Consider the following 18,247-nt stretch of genomic DNA (forward strand, 5'->3'; position numbering starts at 1 on the left):
TTCCATAAACTGTTATTGTTATTGCCTCAAAGGAAACTGTAAAATCTTCTCCTTTGAAATACATAATCAGATGCAAAATTGTAGCAGCTGGGCTATTTCAGAGCAGTTAGATTACTTCATCTCATTCTATTATCCTGCCTCTCCTCTAGTGCTCCGATAAAATCATTCTGCCAAACCAATAAAAGCTTATTTTTCAAAACTGTCTTTTCCCATAAAGAATACAAACATTCAAGCAGTTTTAGTCAGCCATATACTGTGCTCTCATTACTAGTTTTAGTTAGTTGACTATCAAGGCAAGTCATAGACTCACAAAATCACAGAATGGTTGGGGTTGGAAGGGACCTCTGCAGATCATCTCTGCAAACCTCTTCTAAAACTTCATCTCTTCTAAAGCAGGTTCACCTGTGCATATCTCCAGAGAAGACTCCACAGCCTTTGTGCAGCCTGTTCCAGTGCACTGGCACCCTCAGAGTAAGGATGGATAGATCATTTTTAGATGGAACTTCCTGTGTTTCAGTTTGTGCCCATTGCCCCTTGTTCTGTTGCTGGGCACCAATGAAAAGAGCCTGGTTCCATCCCCTTGATACCTGCCCTTAAGATATTTCTATGCATTGCTAAAATCCCATTTTCTCCAGGCTAAACAGCCTCTCCTCATAAGAGATGCTCCAGTCCCCTTATCACCTCTACAACCCTCCACTAAACTCTTTCCAGTAGTTCCTTGCCTTTATTAAACTAGAGAGACCAGAATTGGACACAGCACTTCAGATGAGGCCCCATGAGGGCAAAATAGAGGCAAGATCACCTCTCTGGACCTGCTGGCAATGGTCCTCCTCATGCTCCCCTGGACACCTTTGGCCTCTTGGACCTTAAGGGCACTGCTGGCTCATGGACGGCTTGCTGTCCATCAGGACTCCCAGGTCATTCTTCACAGAGCTGCTTTCCAGCAGCTGAGCCCCCTGGGTTGGTTTAGGGGGTTATTCTTCCACAGGTGCTGCACCCTGCACCTGCCTTCATGGAACTTCATTAAGATCTCTCCACCCAACTCTCCAGCCTGTCCAGCTCTTGCTGAATAGCTACCCAGGCTTCTGGCAAATCTCCCAGCTCTGTATCAGGAACAAATCTGCTGAGAGTATATTCTGTCCCTTCATCCAGACTACTGAGAAATAAATTGCACAGGGCTGGACCCAGTATTGGCCCCTAGGGAACACCACTAGCAATGGGCCTGCAGTCAGACCCTGCACCACTGCCCACAACTCTGGGACCATCCCTTCAGCCACTTCTCAATCCACCTCACTCATCTAACCCACACTTCCTGAGCTCACCTATGAGGATGTTATGGGAGACAGTGTCAAAAGCCTTGCTGAAGTCAAGGTAGGCACTGGTCTCCCCTCATCTGTCCACATAGCCAGACATTCCATCACAGAAGGCTAGCAGATATTACTTCTCCTTGGTGAATCCCTGTTGACTACTCCTGATAACCTTCTTTTCCTCCCCACCCTTAGAGCTAACATCCACGATGAGCTGTTTCATCACTTTTCCAGGGATGCAGGCGAGGCTGACTGACCTGGAATATGTCTGCTAAGATCAAACCAGTCAATTGAAATCTTTTCTGACCAGTCATCTTACATCAAGAATGCTGAACTCCAACTTCTGTTCTACCTTCTCACCCCCCCTTCTTTGTGTTGCATGATTTTAACAGACAAATTTATACTGGATGCAGCCTCTTATAATTTTTAGTGTATAAACTGTAACTCAAATAACATTTTACAGATGTCTGTACTGTTTCTGAAGAATAAAAAAATACATAAGCACATGACAGGATTGTTTTACTACTCCACAATATGAAGCAATCACTGTGTCTACAGTCACACATATGCATGGAGGTACAAAATGCTTATGCACTCATAAATACATTTTAAAATAAAAGCAGACCCTGAACTTGAACAAGAACACAGAAATATTAAACCAAAACCTTAACTCTGCTTCCTTCACATCTGATTTTCTAAATGCAGTGCTCTCCCTCAAAGACTCCTGCACACTGATGTCCTTACCTTTCTAACCTGAGAAGAATCCTCCATTGACGTGGATAAATGTGAAGTCACCGATGGAGAAAATTTTAACCATTGCTGGATGCATATTAAGGAGAGTTTGTGCTAGCAACAGCAAATAAGGGTAATACATAGCTGCAGGCAGAAAAAAACCTTTTCCATTCTAGCATAATGTATAACAGAAAGCCATAGCTTCCAGTGATGAGCCTTTGCAGTGTGTATAGTTTTTGTGTAAACCATCTGCAACCATTAGTATGTAACATCTTCACGTGACAAATAATAGCTGAGAATAATTGCAAGTTTATTTCCCCTTTCCAGAAATATACATTGCTTCACAGTTTCTCTGAACACACTCCCTTCCAGATTTTTATAGATGAACAATTAAAGAAGATAGGAGTCAACAATGAATAGTCAGGTTGCCAACAGGGTTTTTCATCCACGGCCCAACTTCAAAGACTTCCTATTAAAAATTATGAAGGGAAACTAAACAAACCCTCCACAAAACATTAAAAGGGCATAAAAATAAACACTGTATGGTGTTTCACACTGAAAGGCCATCAACATTTAGAGGAAGAGAGGGAACGTGCATCTCCTTTTATGCCTGCCAAGTTAAGGAAGCTCAGTCAAGATGCTCAGAACACATCTTCCCATAAAAATAGTACTACTGGATCTATAGGCACATCATTTGTATAGGAGCTATGTCCCATTTCACCTATTAGCAGAGCTATAATTCACACCAAGTTCCCTGAATTTGGCCCTTCTTTTTAAAGTCTGAAGTGACAAGTATTACTCAAAGGACAAGAAACAATACAAACCAACGAGGGAGAACAGATGTCTCAGCAAACAATTAAAAGACCACAAGAATTCAGGAGTAAGGACAGTAAGAGACTTAAGGCAGCTACCAACCTGATTTCATTACAAAAATGTATCAAGGGGCCAACCAGGCCCCTGAGCCCTTCTCTTCCCGCAGACAGGAGCACCACAGTGGCAGATGCTGTGGACTGTACCAGCAGCCACAGCTAGTGCTGTAGTCACCACAAAAAGTGATGTCCCTTGGGCATGTGCCAAGTTCCACTTACTGCACCCTTTCACCTGGGGGTTACCTGTCACAGGTTACAGAACACTAGAAAGCAGTCAAGAGGTTTCATATCTGTGGCATCAGCACAGACACCTTTCTTCCCCTCTCTCAGAATAATAAAAAAAAAAAATTAAAAATTATTCATTAGAATTTCCTCTTCAGCAGCTCTAGCATCCTCAACTCAGCTCTGGTTTGAGAGGTGGGACATGCTGCTGTCAGGTAGATTTACAGAGTTATCATCACAGTCATAGAGAAACATTTGTAAAAAGCTCTAAAAAATATAAGGGGATATCACATTAAAATACCAATCAAGTCACAAAAGGACTGGAAAGTTTAGTCACTATGAGAATCACATTTGAAGAAAATTGCATTGTTTTCGAACACCCATCTCCCCTCCCCCAAAATAAAAATAAAAGAAAGATGAAAACATTCCTTTCAAAGGCATCACTGATCTGGAGAGAAAAAAATGCAAATGTTTAAAAAGCATTGTTATACTACCTTCAGGTAATAGAAAAAACCCAGATATGCACACTGATAAAAGCATCATCAGTAATCAACCAGTCCCTTAGATACCAAATGTTTTTTTAGTACTCAAACTAAATGCTTAAACTCAAGGGCTTGATGCTGTATACACAGCATTTGCTATCAGCTTTAACAAAATCCTAACAGTATCCATTTCTTGTCAGATTAATCCAAAGACTATCATGACATCATTAAGGCTCAGGGGCAGCAAAGTTAGTCTCTGGCCAACTGAGAAACCATTAGCAGTATACTGAATTATTTCCATTTAAGACAAAGGAAGAAAAGGGTGCTTTTTCCTCTTTGTGTTTAGCACTGGTGCCTAAACACCCATCACTGCCATTTACCACAACAGCTCTGACTACTAAATGGTTAAACTGAACAACTAACCTGGTAGGAGTTAAAAGCAACAACGGTTCTGCAGTTCTGTGTTTCTTCTCTTTCTAACAGTCATTTATGCTACTTAACCTATTACATTTCTGACATTACAGATACATCTCAATTATGCAATCGTTACAAAGAAACATGAAAACAAATGCCAACAGACAGAAACATTTCTGTAGGCTGCCCAGAAAAAGAAATACCCTACTTAAGTTTATGGATGAAATCTGGAGTCACGCTAATGGTAGTTCAATTGATTTCAACAGAGACAAGGGTTTGCTCCAATTCTTTTCTCATCATTTCAACAAGGTCCCCTGCAACTTGCACAGCTCCATTCTCCAGACTGAAAGCCAGGGGCCCACCAAGCTGACTGAAAAGCCTTTACACACTCCAGCTGTCTCCCTCTTCAAACACAAGTAACTGAAAGGCAATACAAATAGGCTCTCCTGGAAGCATGCCATAACTTAATTCTGGTAAACTTGAAGTGGGAAGGAAATACCAGTCTTCAATAAAGGTGATCCAATTTTTCTCCTTTGTAAACTCTATCACCGTAGAGCCAGAAGCAGCTGTGGGGTTCCCAGCACAGGAAGGACATGGACCTGTTGGAGGGAGTCCAGAGGAGGCAACCAAGATGATTAGAGGGATGGAGCACCTCTCCTATGAGGAAATGCTGAGAGAACTGGGATTGTTCAGCCTGGAGAAGAGAAGACCTTGCAGTGATCTAATTGTGGCCTTCCAGTACCTGAAGGGAGCCTCTGAGAACGATGGTGAGGGACTTTTTATGAGAGCCTGCAGTGACAGGACTTGGAGGAATGGCTTCAAACTGAAAGAGAGTAGGTTTAGATTATATACTAGGAAGAAATGCTTTACTGTGAGGGTGATGAGGCACTGGAACAGATTGCCCAGAGAAGTTGTGGATGTCTCATCCCTGGAAGTGTGTAAGACCAGGTTGCATTCTGAGCAGCCTGGTCTAATGGAAGGTGTCCCTGCTGACAGCAGGGGGGCTGAAATTAGATGGCCTTTAAGATCCCTTCCAATCCAGGCCATTCTATAAACTTAGAGAAGACAACAGGCAGTGAAATACTAAGAAGATGATATAAAATGAACACTTCTGGCTCTATCACACACCAGAGAAGCCAAAACCCACAGAATTTTTCAACTCAAGTAAAATTACAGATCAAATGACAGTCACACAATTGAACTGCCTGAATTCACATGAATTTCAGAATGAGACATCCACTACAAATAAGTTGATGCATAAAAGTTGGGCTGGGTGTGTGCTGTAAAAAACCAGGGCTGAATGTCAGCCAGAGCCAGTTTCAGAACTGAGTTAATGGAGAGGGATGACAAAAGACTGTATGAGAGCAAATGCTGAAGGAAGCAGACTCTCTAAAGTCTGTAAAGTTATTACAGCTCCAATCTAACCCATCTCAGTAGGCTGCATGGCTGTGTATCAAAAGGGAATTGGATCCTACAGTTTGTCCAACTTCAGCTGTCCCTTTAAGTTAAAAATCTACATGCTTTTATAGATTAATTACTAGCTAGCCTGAAAAAAAGAAGACTGGATAAGATAGCAAAAAAGCCCACACTCCTCCATGTTCAACCAGCTTTTGCAGGATCAAGTATCTGTAGCTACTCATGAGCAACAGCATCAGCAGATACTCACTTGCTGGGCACCATCCCTCCTTGTGGCCCTCCCTCCCTCTGGTATGGTAAAACGTCTGCTAAAGCAAAGTTAACCACCACCCTTAGCAGCTTAAACTGTGTTTTATAACACCTAAGGCCTGCTTAGAAATGTGTCATTGCTGTGTGTTCTCATGTTTTAATTGTGCATTACCTCCCCTCAGTCACACAAGCTGTCAGGGCTCTCTTGAGTGACTGTCTTTCTGCCACTGCAATACAAGCTTCATTCTTAACTTCAGGTAACATGAAAGCCAAAGTCAAGTTCTCCTTTCCTCTCTTTCATTTAATTTTTTCCCTCTACTTAGCTTCCATAGAAACAAAACAGTGTTTCTCTTATTCATTTTTTAGCCTTTTTTTATGGGAAAGTTTTTATTGACCTGTTTTGTTATTCAGAACTGTCAGATCTCCTGCCAAGATATTCCTAAACCAAGACAGCCATCATTCACATCATCTTGCTCTCTGATTTCCTTTAGGATAGACACAGGAATAAACAGCAGTTCCTTCCCTGACAGCCTGCATTCTGCTCACACCAGTGCCTGACCATAACCCAGCCTTGAAGCTGGGCACAGACAGGCACAGTTTTCAGCTGGCCTCTACGCCACTGTGACCCCACCCAGAGGAGCAGCTTTGAAAAGTAAGGGATCTGCCCAAGATCAGATCCACCTGCACTGCACACACACAGCTCTTGGGTGTGAAGCTGGCACTGTCCCTAAGTCTTCAGACCCGAGTAATGCTGGAAGGCTGAGAAGCACAGAATTAGGAGAGTAAGAGTGGCAAATTTCAGGGACCTCTGTGCTCTTGTGCCCTGTTTAGATACCACATTTGCCCTCATAACTTTTTATGCAACCAGAGTCCAAGCCCCTGCTCCATTATTTTTTTTTTCCTTGGGAAAGAATATAAGCCTGTGAAAAAATCAGCACAGTACTCTGAAGAGAATGAATAATTTCCAATGACAGGCAAGGTGGTTGGCTGAGCCAGCAGAGAAGAAAAGGGAAAGAGAGGTGAGATGATAACTCAAAGACCTACTTTTTAAAAATGTTTTTTTAAGTATCTAAAGAAATCTGAAGACATCTGATATAGCAATAAAGAGAGGCAGAGACTGAAAATAAGGGTCAGAAGATATCAGACTCTGTCTTGGATAGAATAAACATTGAAGTAGCAATATGGATTTCAAGGACCAAAAATTTTCTACCTCAAGGACAAATATTTTTAGGGATGAAAACCTTCTCATCCCAATCCTGGATACAATTGGTTTCTGCTGCAATTCAGTTTTGGCTGGTTTTGAATGGCAGAGATCTCAAACCCACGCCTGTATCTGCATTCAACCCCAGAGGCTGACATTCTTAGGCAAAACCAACAACAAAGAACCCACTTCAGTATATGAGAAAGTATGCAAATAGAGGAATTACAAAAGGGAAGAGGATTGAAAGGAAGCAAAATATTTAGTAGACTGATTTTTATAGCAAGCATAGTAAGAAAGCTATATACTCTTAAAATGGAAAAGGAAAAATGGATAAGCTGCTTTTTAATATTAATGCTGGTAGTTCTTCAACAGTTGCACAAATCCTTCAAAAATTATCATTCTCTTTGCAGCTAAGCTTCTGCAGTGCAGTTGGAAAGGCTGCTGAGTCTCATGTGGCTGCTCATTTAAGCTGTTCCCATTTCCACTCTTAAGAGAGACTAGAATGTCCTAATTCAGTTTAATAAAAAACACATTGGACTTGGGGGAGGGGAGAACAACGATGGCACTGGGAGAGAACCGAGCAATTTCTCTACTTCAATGAAGTTTTAAAAAAAGGCAGCAAAAAAAACCAAGAAAAAACCTCCAAAAACCAAACACCAAACCCAACGAACCCAACAGGAAAAACAGTTGATCATCTCAGGAAAGTCTCTAGAAAAGGAGGAGAAGAAAGGGGGAAGACAAACAGAAACATCTTCCTCTTGTTTTGATCTATGTAAAAAAATGCATTCTAAGGCACTAGTAATTTAATCAAAATATTTCTTCCCCCAGACTAGCAGAATTATTGTGGTTATTCAAAAAGAGAAGGCTGATTTCTAAATAAAGGCATTAACTGAATTTAGTTAAAGGAAGATACAATTTCATGAGTCCCAAAGAAACAAAGAAAGTTGCTTCAACAAATCTGATTATCTTTGCTGTCGGTGAATTGTTTCAAGGTACAGTGAAGGGTTTGGAGAACTGCAACAGAAGCAGGTATCACATTACTTCATAAAAATGGCAAACATAAAATGATGTGATTTCCTCACAATACTGATGAGAAATAAAAACAAAATACAAACCTTGACTTAAGGCCAGAAGGGCACTAGAATTGAATATTCTATGACTAAGCGAGTAAAAAGCATACCAAAGACAGCACTAACTAAAGGTGCTACTGTGACAAACACAGTAGTAGTTTGGTTTTTTTATATTTGCTAATACCTTACTGCATATTAGATCGAGTGATACTTGATTTGAAATCTCTTCAGCTAACCTGGGTTTACTGACTACTTTAGCTGAGACAAATTCCCTTCTGCTGAGTCCTACATCAAGGGCAATACTCTCAAATGCTTCCTGGAAAATAAACATGTCCTATCATCAAAACTGTCTTTGAGTTCATATTTTAATTTACTTCTAGTACTGAACCGACCCACTTGTTATTCCCCAGCAAGATCCTGGTTCTGCAAACATGAAATGAACTTAGGACAGAGAGGTCAGTCCTCATTCAGTTACTGTCTGTGGCTACATACATTACAACCTCTGGTCACTGCTGTTGATTTGGGGGAGAGGGGGAAATTTTCAAACATTAATCCATCAGCTATTGCTGTGACCACAGGCATGATAAACCTGCAAGTTTAGTTTAAGGTGAGCCCCCTTGTAATGCACTTAAGCAGTTTCTTCCTGACCTCTGTAGTGTTTACTCTCTGCAGGGTGCAATACGATTGCCTTTTTCTCTAAGTGGAGATGCTTCGAAACAGGCAAAGAACATATGCTAGAATTTGCAAAAACAGGCAAGGAGGAAACATCCTGAGAGAGATAAACAATCAAAAAAATCAAGCACAAGTAATAGTATGTGGAAAATAGCATATGGCTAAGCTTTCAGTGGGGAAGGAACAGCTAGTTTGAGCCCGGCGTCTCCCCCAAAGGAGAGAGTGTTGAGAAATGCAGCTGCAAGACTCTGAAAAGTCCATCCCTCTAAAATAGGCCATGTTGCTGCCTAGCAATGGAGCCAAGACAAATCCAATGGCTAAAAAACCTGACCACCATGGTTGCTGCTTCTTTTTTTCTTAAGTTAATGTCCTTTTGCTTGTATGAGACAATATAGCCAGAGTAGTCCTTTAAGATATGTGTGTATCTCTTGTGTCACACACATTGTGGAACACAAAATAATATTCTACTAGATACACAGCCAACACACAACTAACCAGATCTGAGAAGTCCATCAATAAACTCACAGGGACTCAGAAGCCCAAATTTTGAAAAATCGTCAAAAGCACTGAACCTCATTAAAGAAGACAGCCTTCGAAAAACTGGACATAGGATGCTCTGACATTACCTGATTTTTGAGGATTTGTGAGATTCTTGTATCTTCTTGTGCTGTCTTTGCCATAACATTTCATGCTGCTTTCATTCTGTGATCTCAAAGTGATGTATCTAAACAAAACAAAAGAATGGGAATTAGATTTTGCCACATGTGACTATCTCCCAGAACCAGCTTTCCCCAAAGCATGAACAGATTTGTGACAATGAGTTTCCTACTGCAACACAACAAAAAAATAACTTCTATTCAATACAGTATCTCCAGGTTACTCTTTTAAGTGACTATGGCAGAGGGCAACTATCAGCACTCCAGCTCCTTTAAAGAGCAACCAAGAACCCCTTCCCCTTACTGATTGTGAGAGACTGCTTCATTGTCAAATCTCTGGGATGGATACAGACCTTCAAATTACAGACTGAAATATAAGTGAGTCTTTTATTCTTACTCAGCTTGGTGCCTACTGAAAAATGAGGAATGGGTTACGCTGATGCAATAAATAAAACAGCATCTTGCCTCTATTGCAGAGACCATAAAGATTTCACAGCAGCTCATGCTGCTTTGACAGAACCCAGAGGCAGGGTGACTGCTCTCCCTGAGAGAAGATTTGCTGGCCCAGAGCTTGCAACCTACATGACATGTATCACACAAACAAGTGCAGGTACAGCAACCAGGAAGGGAGGGATTAATGCAAGTCAAAGATGTGGGAGATACAATCAGGCTGTCACCCAGTGCAGAAGAGGTATCTAGACAAGGCATCTTAAATTACCTAAATGAAAACAACACATATGTTTTTGTCAATGCTGCTGCCTGGATGACTTGCTGAGGGAAGGCCCTCAGCACCTGAGGGTGTTGAGAATGTTGGCTGAAATCACTGTGAGGCCACTCTACGTGTTCCTTGAGAAGTCAAGGGGATTGGGGGACATCCCAAAAGACTGGAAGGTGGCTAATGCCACCCTATCCACAAGAAGAGCTTAAAGAGGGACCTGAGAAATTACAGGCCCATCAGCCATACTTCAGTCCTTGGAGAAAGTTCCAGAACAAATCCTGCAGGAGGTTATCACAAATCAGATGAAGCGAGTGATTGGTAAAAGCCAGCATGGATTCACCAAGGGCAAAGTGACACAAGTATGGACCCCCAACACTGAGCCTACTGCTGTTTAATATGTTCATAAGTGGTCTGGAAGACAGAATTAAATGTACCTGATAAAGTTTGCCAATGATACCAAGCTAAATGGAGCAGCAGACACTTCAGCAGGAAGAGCCACCCTGCAGAATGACCTGAATAGGCTGGAAGAGTGGCTAACAGGAACCTTATGGAGTAAAACAAAAACGTGCAAGGTCTTCTGGACTGGACCAGATGGTCCTTGAGGTGCCTTCCAGCCTGGCATTCTGTGATTCTGTGAAACAGGCCTGGAAACTTGGGGTGCAATTCACAGCTCACTGATATCAGTGGAAAATGCTTCATGTGCATTGAGCTCTGCTGGGTTTTGGGAAGTCATTCCAAGCTTAAGAAGAAAATGTAGAAATTACCACAGATAACCTCAGTGACAGCAACCAACTTCATCTCACTGTCACACTACATTCACTTTTTAAAATTATTCTCTTAAAATCTCTGATAATGGGTCCCAAGCACTGTGATGCTGCCACATACAGGAAGAACCCACTCCCCAAGTCCAGCAGATCCTTGCACAGAACAAGTGCCCTTCCTTAGTTATCCAGCAAGGTGGGGGAGAAGAACCCAAGCAACTCCCTTGTCCTGCCCAGTGCCAGTCTCTGCTTTCCCTCCATCCTCCCCTCCCAAAAGCCCACAGAAAACAGGACAGCACAACCCAGACATCAACCCATCCAAGCATGCAGCATGAGAGAGAGCCCCTCACAAAGCATGACCTGCCTAAAACGTCTTTCTTTAACGGAACACCTCAGCTGATGATCAATGCTGGTAGAACCACATGGATTTTCTTGGATCTAAGTGAGTTTTTGATTACAACATTATGTTGAGCCCCAGTAACTAAAACCTGTGTGCACCCATGTCTTGCAAGAAACGTGAGCCGAAATTCATAAATTCATCACCCACTTGCATCCTGTCTGTGCACAGTTTTTCTAGGCAAGTCCATGAATCTTTGTTGGAATAAGGTTTTAATAAACTCACATCTACTTATCCTTCATCTGACTTGGTTTTCACACTGCTATTTAAACACCTCTAGGTTTATAAAAGGCATATTGAATATTATAGCTGACCAGAAGTTGAGCACCATTTGTTTGTAAGAAAAAATATTCAGACACATGGAGAAAACCTGAGATTAACATCAGTGGAGCCAAGAGGGAAAATGTCAGGTTTTTTTGCCTCAGTTTAACACAGCTATTTAGAACCTGACAGTATGTTTAAATTTAAAAAATATCTGCTATATCATGAGCCATGACCGAAGTCACAATATATAGTTTTGCTTTCTTTGTCATTTATCCATCTGCTCTGAACAAATGTTGCTACTATTAAGCCTAAAAATGCCAAAATATTGTGCAGACAAACCATTCCTGGTAGTTTCCTACAGAGGCTGGGCTGATGGACACTAGGAAAAACAACAACTGAAATACCCAGAAAAGCCCTTTCCTGTTTTTCATATTTGTTCTGGCTGCTTTTCCCACTGTATCACTTTCATCATTAGAGCAACAATACCACCCCTATGCAGGGTTACAGAAATTATCAGACATGTGCAAATGTCTCATACATAATAACACAGATAAAAAGTAAAACTTTGGACATTTCAGAGTCAGAGGTAGAGAACTGATGGCAGGTAAATACTGAAAGCAGTCCCAACATAATTAATACAGGAACAAACAGTACAGATGTACATCACATTTACAAATGAGATTTTAATTCTTTCCATCAAATTTTAACCACCATCTCATTTCTGAGGTTTAGATTAGAAAGCAATCTAACTTTATACTCCTTTGCCATATTCTTCAGTTTTGCTTCCATCCCAGCCCTTAGATTTTGCATACAAACAAAGCACAATAAGGAGAAGCTGAGAAGTGAAGCCTACAGCAACATTTACAAATTAAGAGCTAAGTCAGAGATCAGCTATCCCATATACACAATATAAATTTTCAGTCTTCTCTCTTCATTAGGATTGATGACGCTGCTGGAAAATAAGGAGCACGCAATACCTTTTATGGGAATGTAAAGCACAGATGAATTAGCAGAAAGAAAATGCAGTTGAATCAATTTCTCATCTCAAGATAGTAATGGAGGCAATTTCTTGAACTTTACTATGCTTGTAACATATTGATCAGCAAAGCTTCACACTGCAAGTTAAAGTAGGTATTTTCCCAGGAATAAAATGGAGCATGGCAGTAGAACTCAAGGTATCACACCACAAAGACAGGGATTTTTTCCAGTCATGTTACACTAAAGAAAAATCAAAGTTCCCACTTGCTTGGATGTTATTGTAACACATGAGAGGAAGATTTATAGATGAGAGCTGAATTAGGTCTGCAGGAGCTTTCACAAAGCAAATTTAGTGACAGGACAGGGGGAATGGTTTCTAACTGAAAGCAAGTGGGTTTAGATGGGATATGGGGAAGAAACTCTTTTCTGTGAGGGTGGTGAGGCACCAGAACAGGCTGCCCAGATAATCTGTAGCTTCCCCACCCCTGGAAGTGTTCAAAGCCAGGCTGGATAGAGCTCTGAGTAACCTGGTTTAATGGAGGTGTCCTGCTGAAAAGCAGAGATGGACTCCCTCTATCCGTGCTAGACAACACAGCACAGAGAACCCCCCGGAGTCTGAGCACTGCACGCCAACTGTGTGCTGAGGAATTCCCCCAGCTCCCCCCACTGGGAGCTTAAAGGACTCATGTCTGGCCCCAGAGCAGACAACAGGGGATGCAGTATCATAAAGTCACCCCAAGACACCATGGCAGGCGGGTTGGAACTGGATGATCTTCAAAGTCCCTTCCAACCCAAACCATTCTAGGATTCTGTGATCGTATGATTTATTTAAATGGCATTAACTTCAGTATTATTTGACATTATTATTTTAAGAACTTAACCAAGGTGTAACAATTAGGAACCCAGACTTCCTGCAGATGACCATAGCATCCAAAACATGATTCTGAGAATATACCAAAGGAGAAAAAAGAGCCATAGTATTGAAGAGCGTAAATTGCTTGGTTATGATCAAACAGTGTTTAATTAGTTTTGGAGCAGGAAAGGGAAAAGTTACCCATTGTAAGATAGGAAACATAAGAACAACAACAGAGTATGTGTATTAAACAAGCAATATCAACAAAGACTGTAATATCAACTGGCTAAATCAGCAACAAAATAATTACCAGTATCAAAATTATCATCATCAATCATATACCATTACTTCCATTAACACAATTATATCAGAGCAGAGTCTCTCCTCACATGCTGGAAGTGCTCCCTTAATCACCAGCCTCATGAATTTGTTCCCTTTCCCTGGTCCATGTGCAGCTTCTTGCTTGCATCTTCCTAGAAAAACTTAAATTTTCTTCTAAGGACAAGATTCTCCATGCATGCATAATTATTTTTATGTGCTCATTTCTGCATCTTTGAAATGCTTCAGGAATATTGCATGACATTTATTTCCAGAGAAAATGGCTTAGACAAACAAAGCATCTTACAGATGAGACAGTATTCCACAGATAGACTACAAATTCCATATTTTATAGGTTTTTCACATGTAGAGTCCAAGGCTTCAGGTAACATATACAGTACAACGTGAGATCATGTTTAAAGCGTCTTTGACTTGGGGTACTGGTCAGCTTCATCCCCACCACACAAAGCAAATGCTCCCATGAAAGGAGACAGTTACACCACAGGCATAGCCCATCTGCACCAAGCGCCTGCTCTCTGGCACTGGCCAGACAGCAGGGCTCAGCTTGGCCCATCCAGGAGAAAATTCCCCTGTACCTCCTACCACATAACCACTTCTTGTCCTCTCTTTATTGAATCCAGAGAGCAACATGGCTGGCAGCACAGGAGCCCCAGAGCTGCTGCAGAACCCAACATCTTCCCCCTCTCAGCTCTCCTGTGCTCATCTCCTGCTCACCTCCTTGGAAGGACAGCGGATGCTCACACCCCATCTCTTTTTTTCGGGACATTCATCATTTTTGCAGATCTCCTTCCAGATCAGGGACTTCTAGTGGTTTTTTGTCACCCCATACCTTGGATTTCTCTTCTCTTTTACAACACTTTGTGGACTGGGGGAGGTGAAATGGGAGGCAGGGAGGACCAGAGCCGCATATGGTATCGAAGACAGAGGAGCACCACACATTTACACAGCAGCACTTTCATACTTTCTGTTTTGTTTTCTGTTATTTCACTATCAAGTACTGACACCTGTTTTGTCTATCATTTCACTGCCATTTTTACAGGACAACAACAGAGTCTCTTCCAGAGCAGTTAACACCTGGTGAAGCATCCATCAGGCATGAACCGTATTGTGACTGCCCTCCTCCTCCTCCTCCTCCTCCTCCTCCTCCATGCATGGCTTTCGTTTATCTACAAGCAATTTCCTCCAGCATTTTATCATCCAATCATTCAGTACAGGGAGTTCTACAACATATTTCAGCCAGTCCTTCTTTTCATTATTCTTAATACCTCAAACCCACACTCTTGCAAAATTTCAGTTTCTTACTTAAAACTATGAGGCGACTAAAACTGTTCAAACAAAATCATTGCCAAAAATGACATCAATAAACAACACCGTTTCCTTGAAAAAACCTCAAACTATCATTTTCCTTTGCAAAATTACTGCAAACCAGCCACTCTCCTAAAAGAAATTCCCCAATCACTCAAAAAAAAAACCAAAAAAAAAAACTAAGTGGGCACTCCCCATAATGAGCTTTAGCCCTAATTGTTCCAATTTGGCAGCGTTGGGAACACGTCACAGCAAGATCTTGTCAACAGTCTGATAACCTGACATTTGGACCTCTCACTAATATGCCAACCCTGCCCTAAGAAGATGGAGCAGGAGCTCCACAGCTCAGGAGCAGCACTATGAGACCAAAAAAAACACCCAACCTCAAACAAATAAGCTGACAAACCTGAAAGTCTAACAGCTACTTCTTGGCTCCAGATCTTCCCTGCAGAAGGTGGGTGGGAAAAAAAAACCCCAACCCATCCCACTCCTCTGCAGACTGACTCCTATGCACTGCCAAGAATATTTTGAAAGACATAAAATGTATAATAACTTTTCAACTGAATATTAATTTCTGAATTGAAGGGAAACATCTTAAGGGCGAGTGGGTGTAAGGAATGATTCCTCCTTGGCACTGCCGTGCTATTTATTAAAGGCTGCAAATACCCACAAGAATTCAGCTTTGGCCTTTGCACTGTACACTAACAAGCTTAGTTTACTGACATTCACAAAGCATATGAAGCTCTGCTTCAAATGATCCCTTTGAAAGAGACAATTACCAGACAACTGGAGACTGGATGACCATCAGAGCTAATTAAATTCTTAAATCCTGTTTGTATTTTTATCCATATCTTTCTCACCATTCTTGCTGAGCAGGGGAATGGGTTGGCTTGGGAGGCTGAGGGAACAAAAATATGCCTTTCCCACACCCCCATTCCCTTCCAGTTACAGATCTGTTTGGAACAAAACTTGAGACATTAAATCAATGCAGCCAGTGGTGGAATTCATCTTACTGTGACAGAAATATTCCATTTTCCCTAGCTTATATTTTAAATTGCTTTCTGATATACCAGGTTATTATTTTTTTTAGCCTCTTTCGTTCCTTACATAATTAAATGCCATGCCATTCAGCTTTTACAATTACTTTTACCATTTTCAGAAGAACATTTCTCAACTTTCTATGAAGAATTTATTCCCCACAAGTATTAGCTCCACTGACTATTTTCTTCTTCAGTACATTAAAAGCTCTTAGCCATCCCTGTAGTAATCTTCTCCTTAACACAGACTTTCCTGTAGGGTGGGTACTATTTGCCAATCCTCAATTTCCTTTCTGAGAATTCCAAATAACCAGAGGCAGCACAGAAGAGGGGAAAGGGCAGTGCTTTTTAATACCTCAGTGCCTTCAGCTGGCAAGCAAGGAAGAAGGGCCAGGCACAATTTATGGATACTTTTTTGTAACAAATTGAGATTTTGCACTTAATACTTTCAAAAATAACAACAAAGCTCCCAGAAAGGTCTCCTAGCTAAGCTAGGACCATTTCACCCATTTACCCTCCAGGTACAGACAGGCAGCCTCCGAAGCTTTGAGTTCTGGCTTCTGTGATTCTTCTTCAAAGACGACCTGAGTTTTGGAGCAGGTGTGTTCCCAGCCCTGTAACTTCACCTTCAAGGTACTGCCCACACTAAATGCAGGTCCAGCTGCACAACTCTCTCTACAGCTTGCCAACTCTTAACAAAGCACGCAGAAAACCCTCAAGAGGCGCTTTATTGATACAGAAGTGACAAAGTAAACATGGATCATTCTGCAAGAAGCAAGTTCATCCTGCTTAATGCTTCTTTGAGAGAAATATAAACAACCCCCCACAGATTAGAGTAATGCCTTCCTGGAAGGCTAAAGATAATTATTTGGTTAGAGGGGGTTTATTTGTTTCGGGGTTTCATTGGTTTGTTTTTATTTTCTGAACAACTGGGGGGGGAGGTGAGATGAAGAACAGAAGAGCAAGGAAGAAAAGGGTCTTTTAAATAATTTAACAGCTAAAGCTTTATTTCTGACCAAAATGCCATCTTGATTCTTAGTAGAACAGGAGGAAGGAGTTTTCAGTGACTGCCTAACAAGCACCAGGGAAGAAACCTTCTCTGTGGTAGGCACAGTACACTACCGCAGCACCTTGTCTTGTGAATTATGAGGAAACACTGTGAAGATGATGATAAACGTGCTTGTCATCTCTGTCTCACCAACTGACCAAGAAATCTTTCAGGATTACTGAAATATTACCAAGCATCACACCTCCAACTGAACGCAATGTATGCCTGACCTGCTCATACTGTTTTCAGCTCTATCACAGACAGAGCTTGAATTATTGTCCCAGACAATTCAAGAGCCAAGAGGCTCTGCCCACATTTCCCCATGATCCCACTGGCACCCTGGCACAGTGTTTTGCATGAAGGTGGAGGAACTGGGGGCTCCACAAGAGGAGCCAGAGGATAACGTCTCATTCCATGTCCCAGTTTTGTCTGAGGTCACAATGACCTGAATCTAGCATGAATTACACATAATTGTCCTCCAAGCAAGTGGATCTGCGCCAATTGAACCTCCTAAGTTTTGGTTGCTAGGAGGTAGCAGTGGATATATTCTCAAGTCCTGTTTACTTAAGCCATTGAGGTTTCCTCTCTGGAATAACCTTCCACAGGCTGCCCACTGGTTTATCTCTCCTTGAGACATCAGACTAGAGCTAAATTCTGTGATTTCCCATCTGCTGTCATTTAGAGAAGCCTCTATGAATTATCTCTCCAAATAGTCTGCAAAAGACCTCCAACACCTCCAGAGCAAGCTCATATCTCTAAACAAACCAGATAAAATGATTAGCACAAATCCTGTTCAGAGAAGTCTTGCATTCAGACATGCTGTTGTTCAGATGGCCATGCACCGAGTTCTGCATCTCCAACCCTACAAGCCAGCACAGCAGACAGAACCTCAGTGCCACTTCACAGAGCTTGCCTTAAATTTTCAGTCTGTTCTCTGTCCCTAAAAGACTTATCTCAATGGACATACAATATCTGTACATCAACATTTATTATCAACTGTTTTACATGGATATTAAATTTCAGAGTGTGCTATCTGGAAATCTTGGCTGCTCCGGATCATGCTTTTAAAGACTTGCTCTATAATTCTCCTATCAGTTTGTAGGAGATGCATTTCTGTCTTCTGATTTAGGAACATATAAACAGATTTTTCATGGTTATCTTAGCTAAGACTGGACTTGGACTATTTATTTATTGCATTGTTTACATGTACTGTGAGCCACCCGATGAGGAAATGGAGAAATAAAACCAACCTCCTCC

The 18,247-nt window shown here is 41.5% G+C and overlaps 1 protein-coding gene across 9 annotated transcripts in view; it reads right to left on the reverse strand.

Annotated features, from left to right (window-relative positions):
* TRERF1 (transcriptional regulating factor 1) overlaps positions 1 to 18,247 on the reverse strand; it is a 97,696-nt gene that overhangs the window by 20,203 nt on the left and 59,246 nt on the right. For all 9 annotated transcript variants that reach the window (XM_036380284.2, XM_036380283.2, XM_054514216.1 and 6 more), the window contains one exon: positions 9,261 to 9,358. The gene's annotated coding sequence lies outside the window, so the exon portion shown is untranslated. The remainder of the gene's footprint in view (positions 1 to 9,260; positions 9,359 to 18,247) is intronic.

The sequence above is a fragment of the Molothrus ater genome, chromosome 3 (genome assembly GCF_012460135.2).
Source record: "Molothrus ater isolate BHLD 08-10-18 breed brown headed cowbird chromosome 3, BPBGC_Mater_1.1, whole genome shotgun sequence".
NCBI lineage: Eukaryota > Metazoa > Chordata > Aves > Passeriformes > Icteridae > Molothrus > Molothrus ater.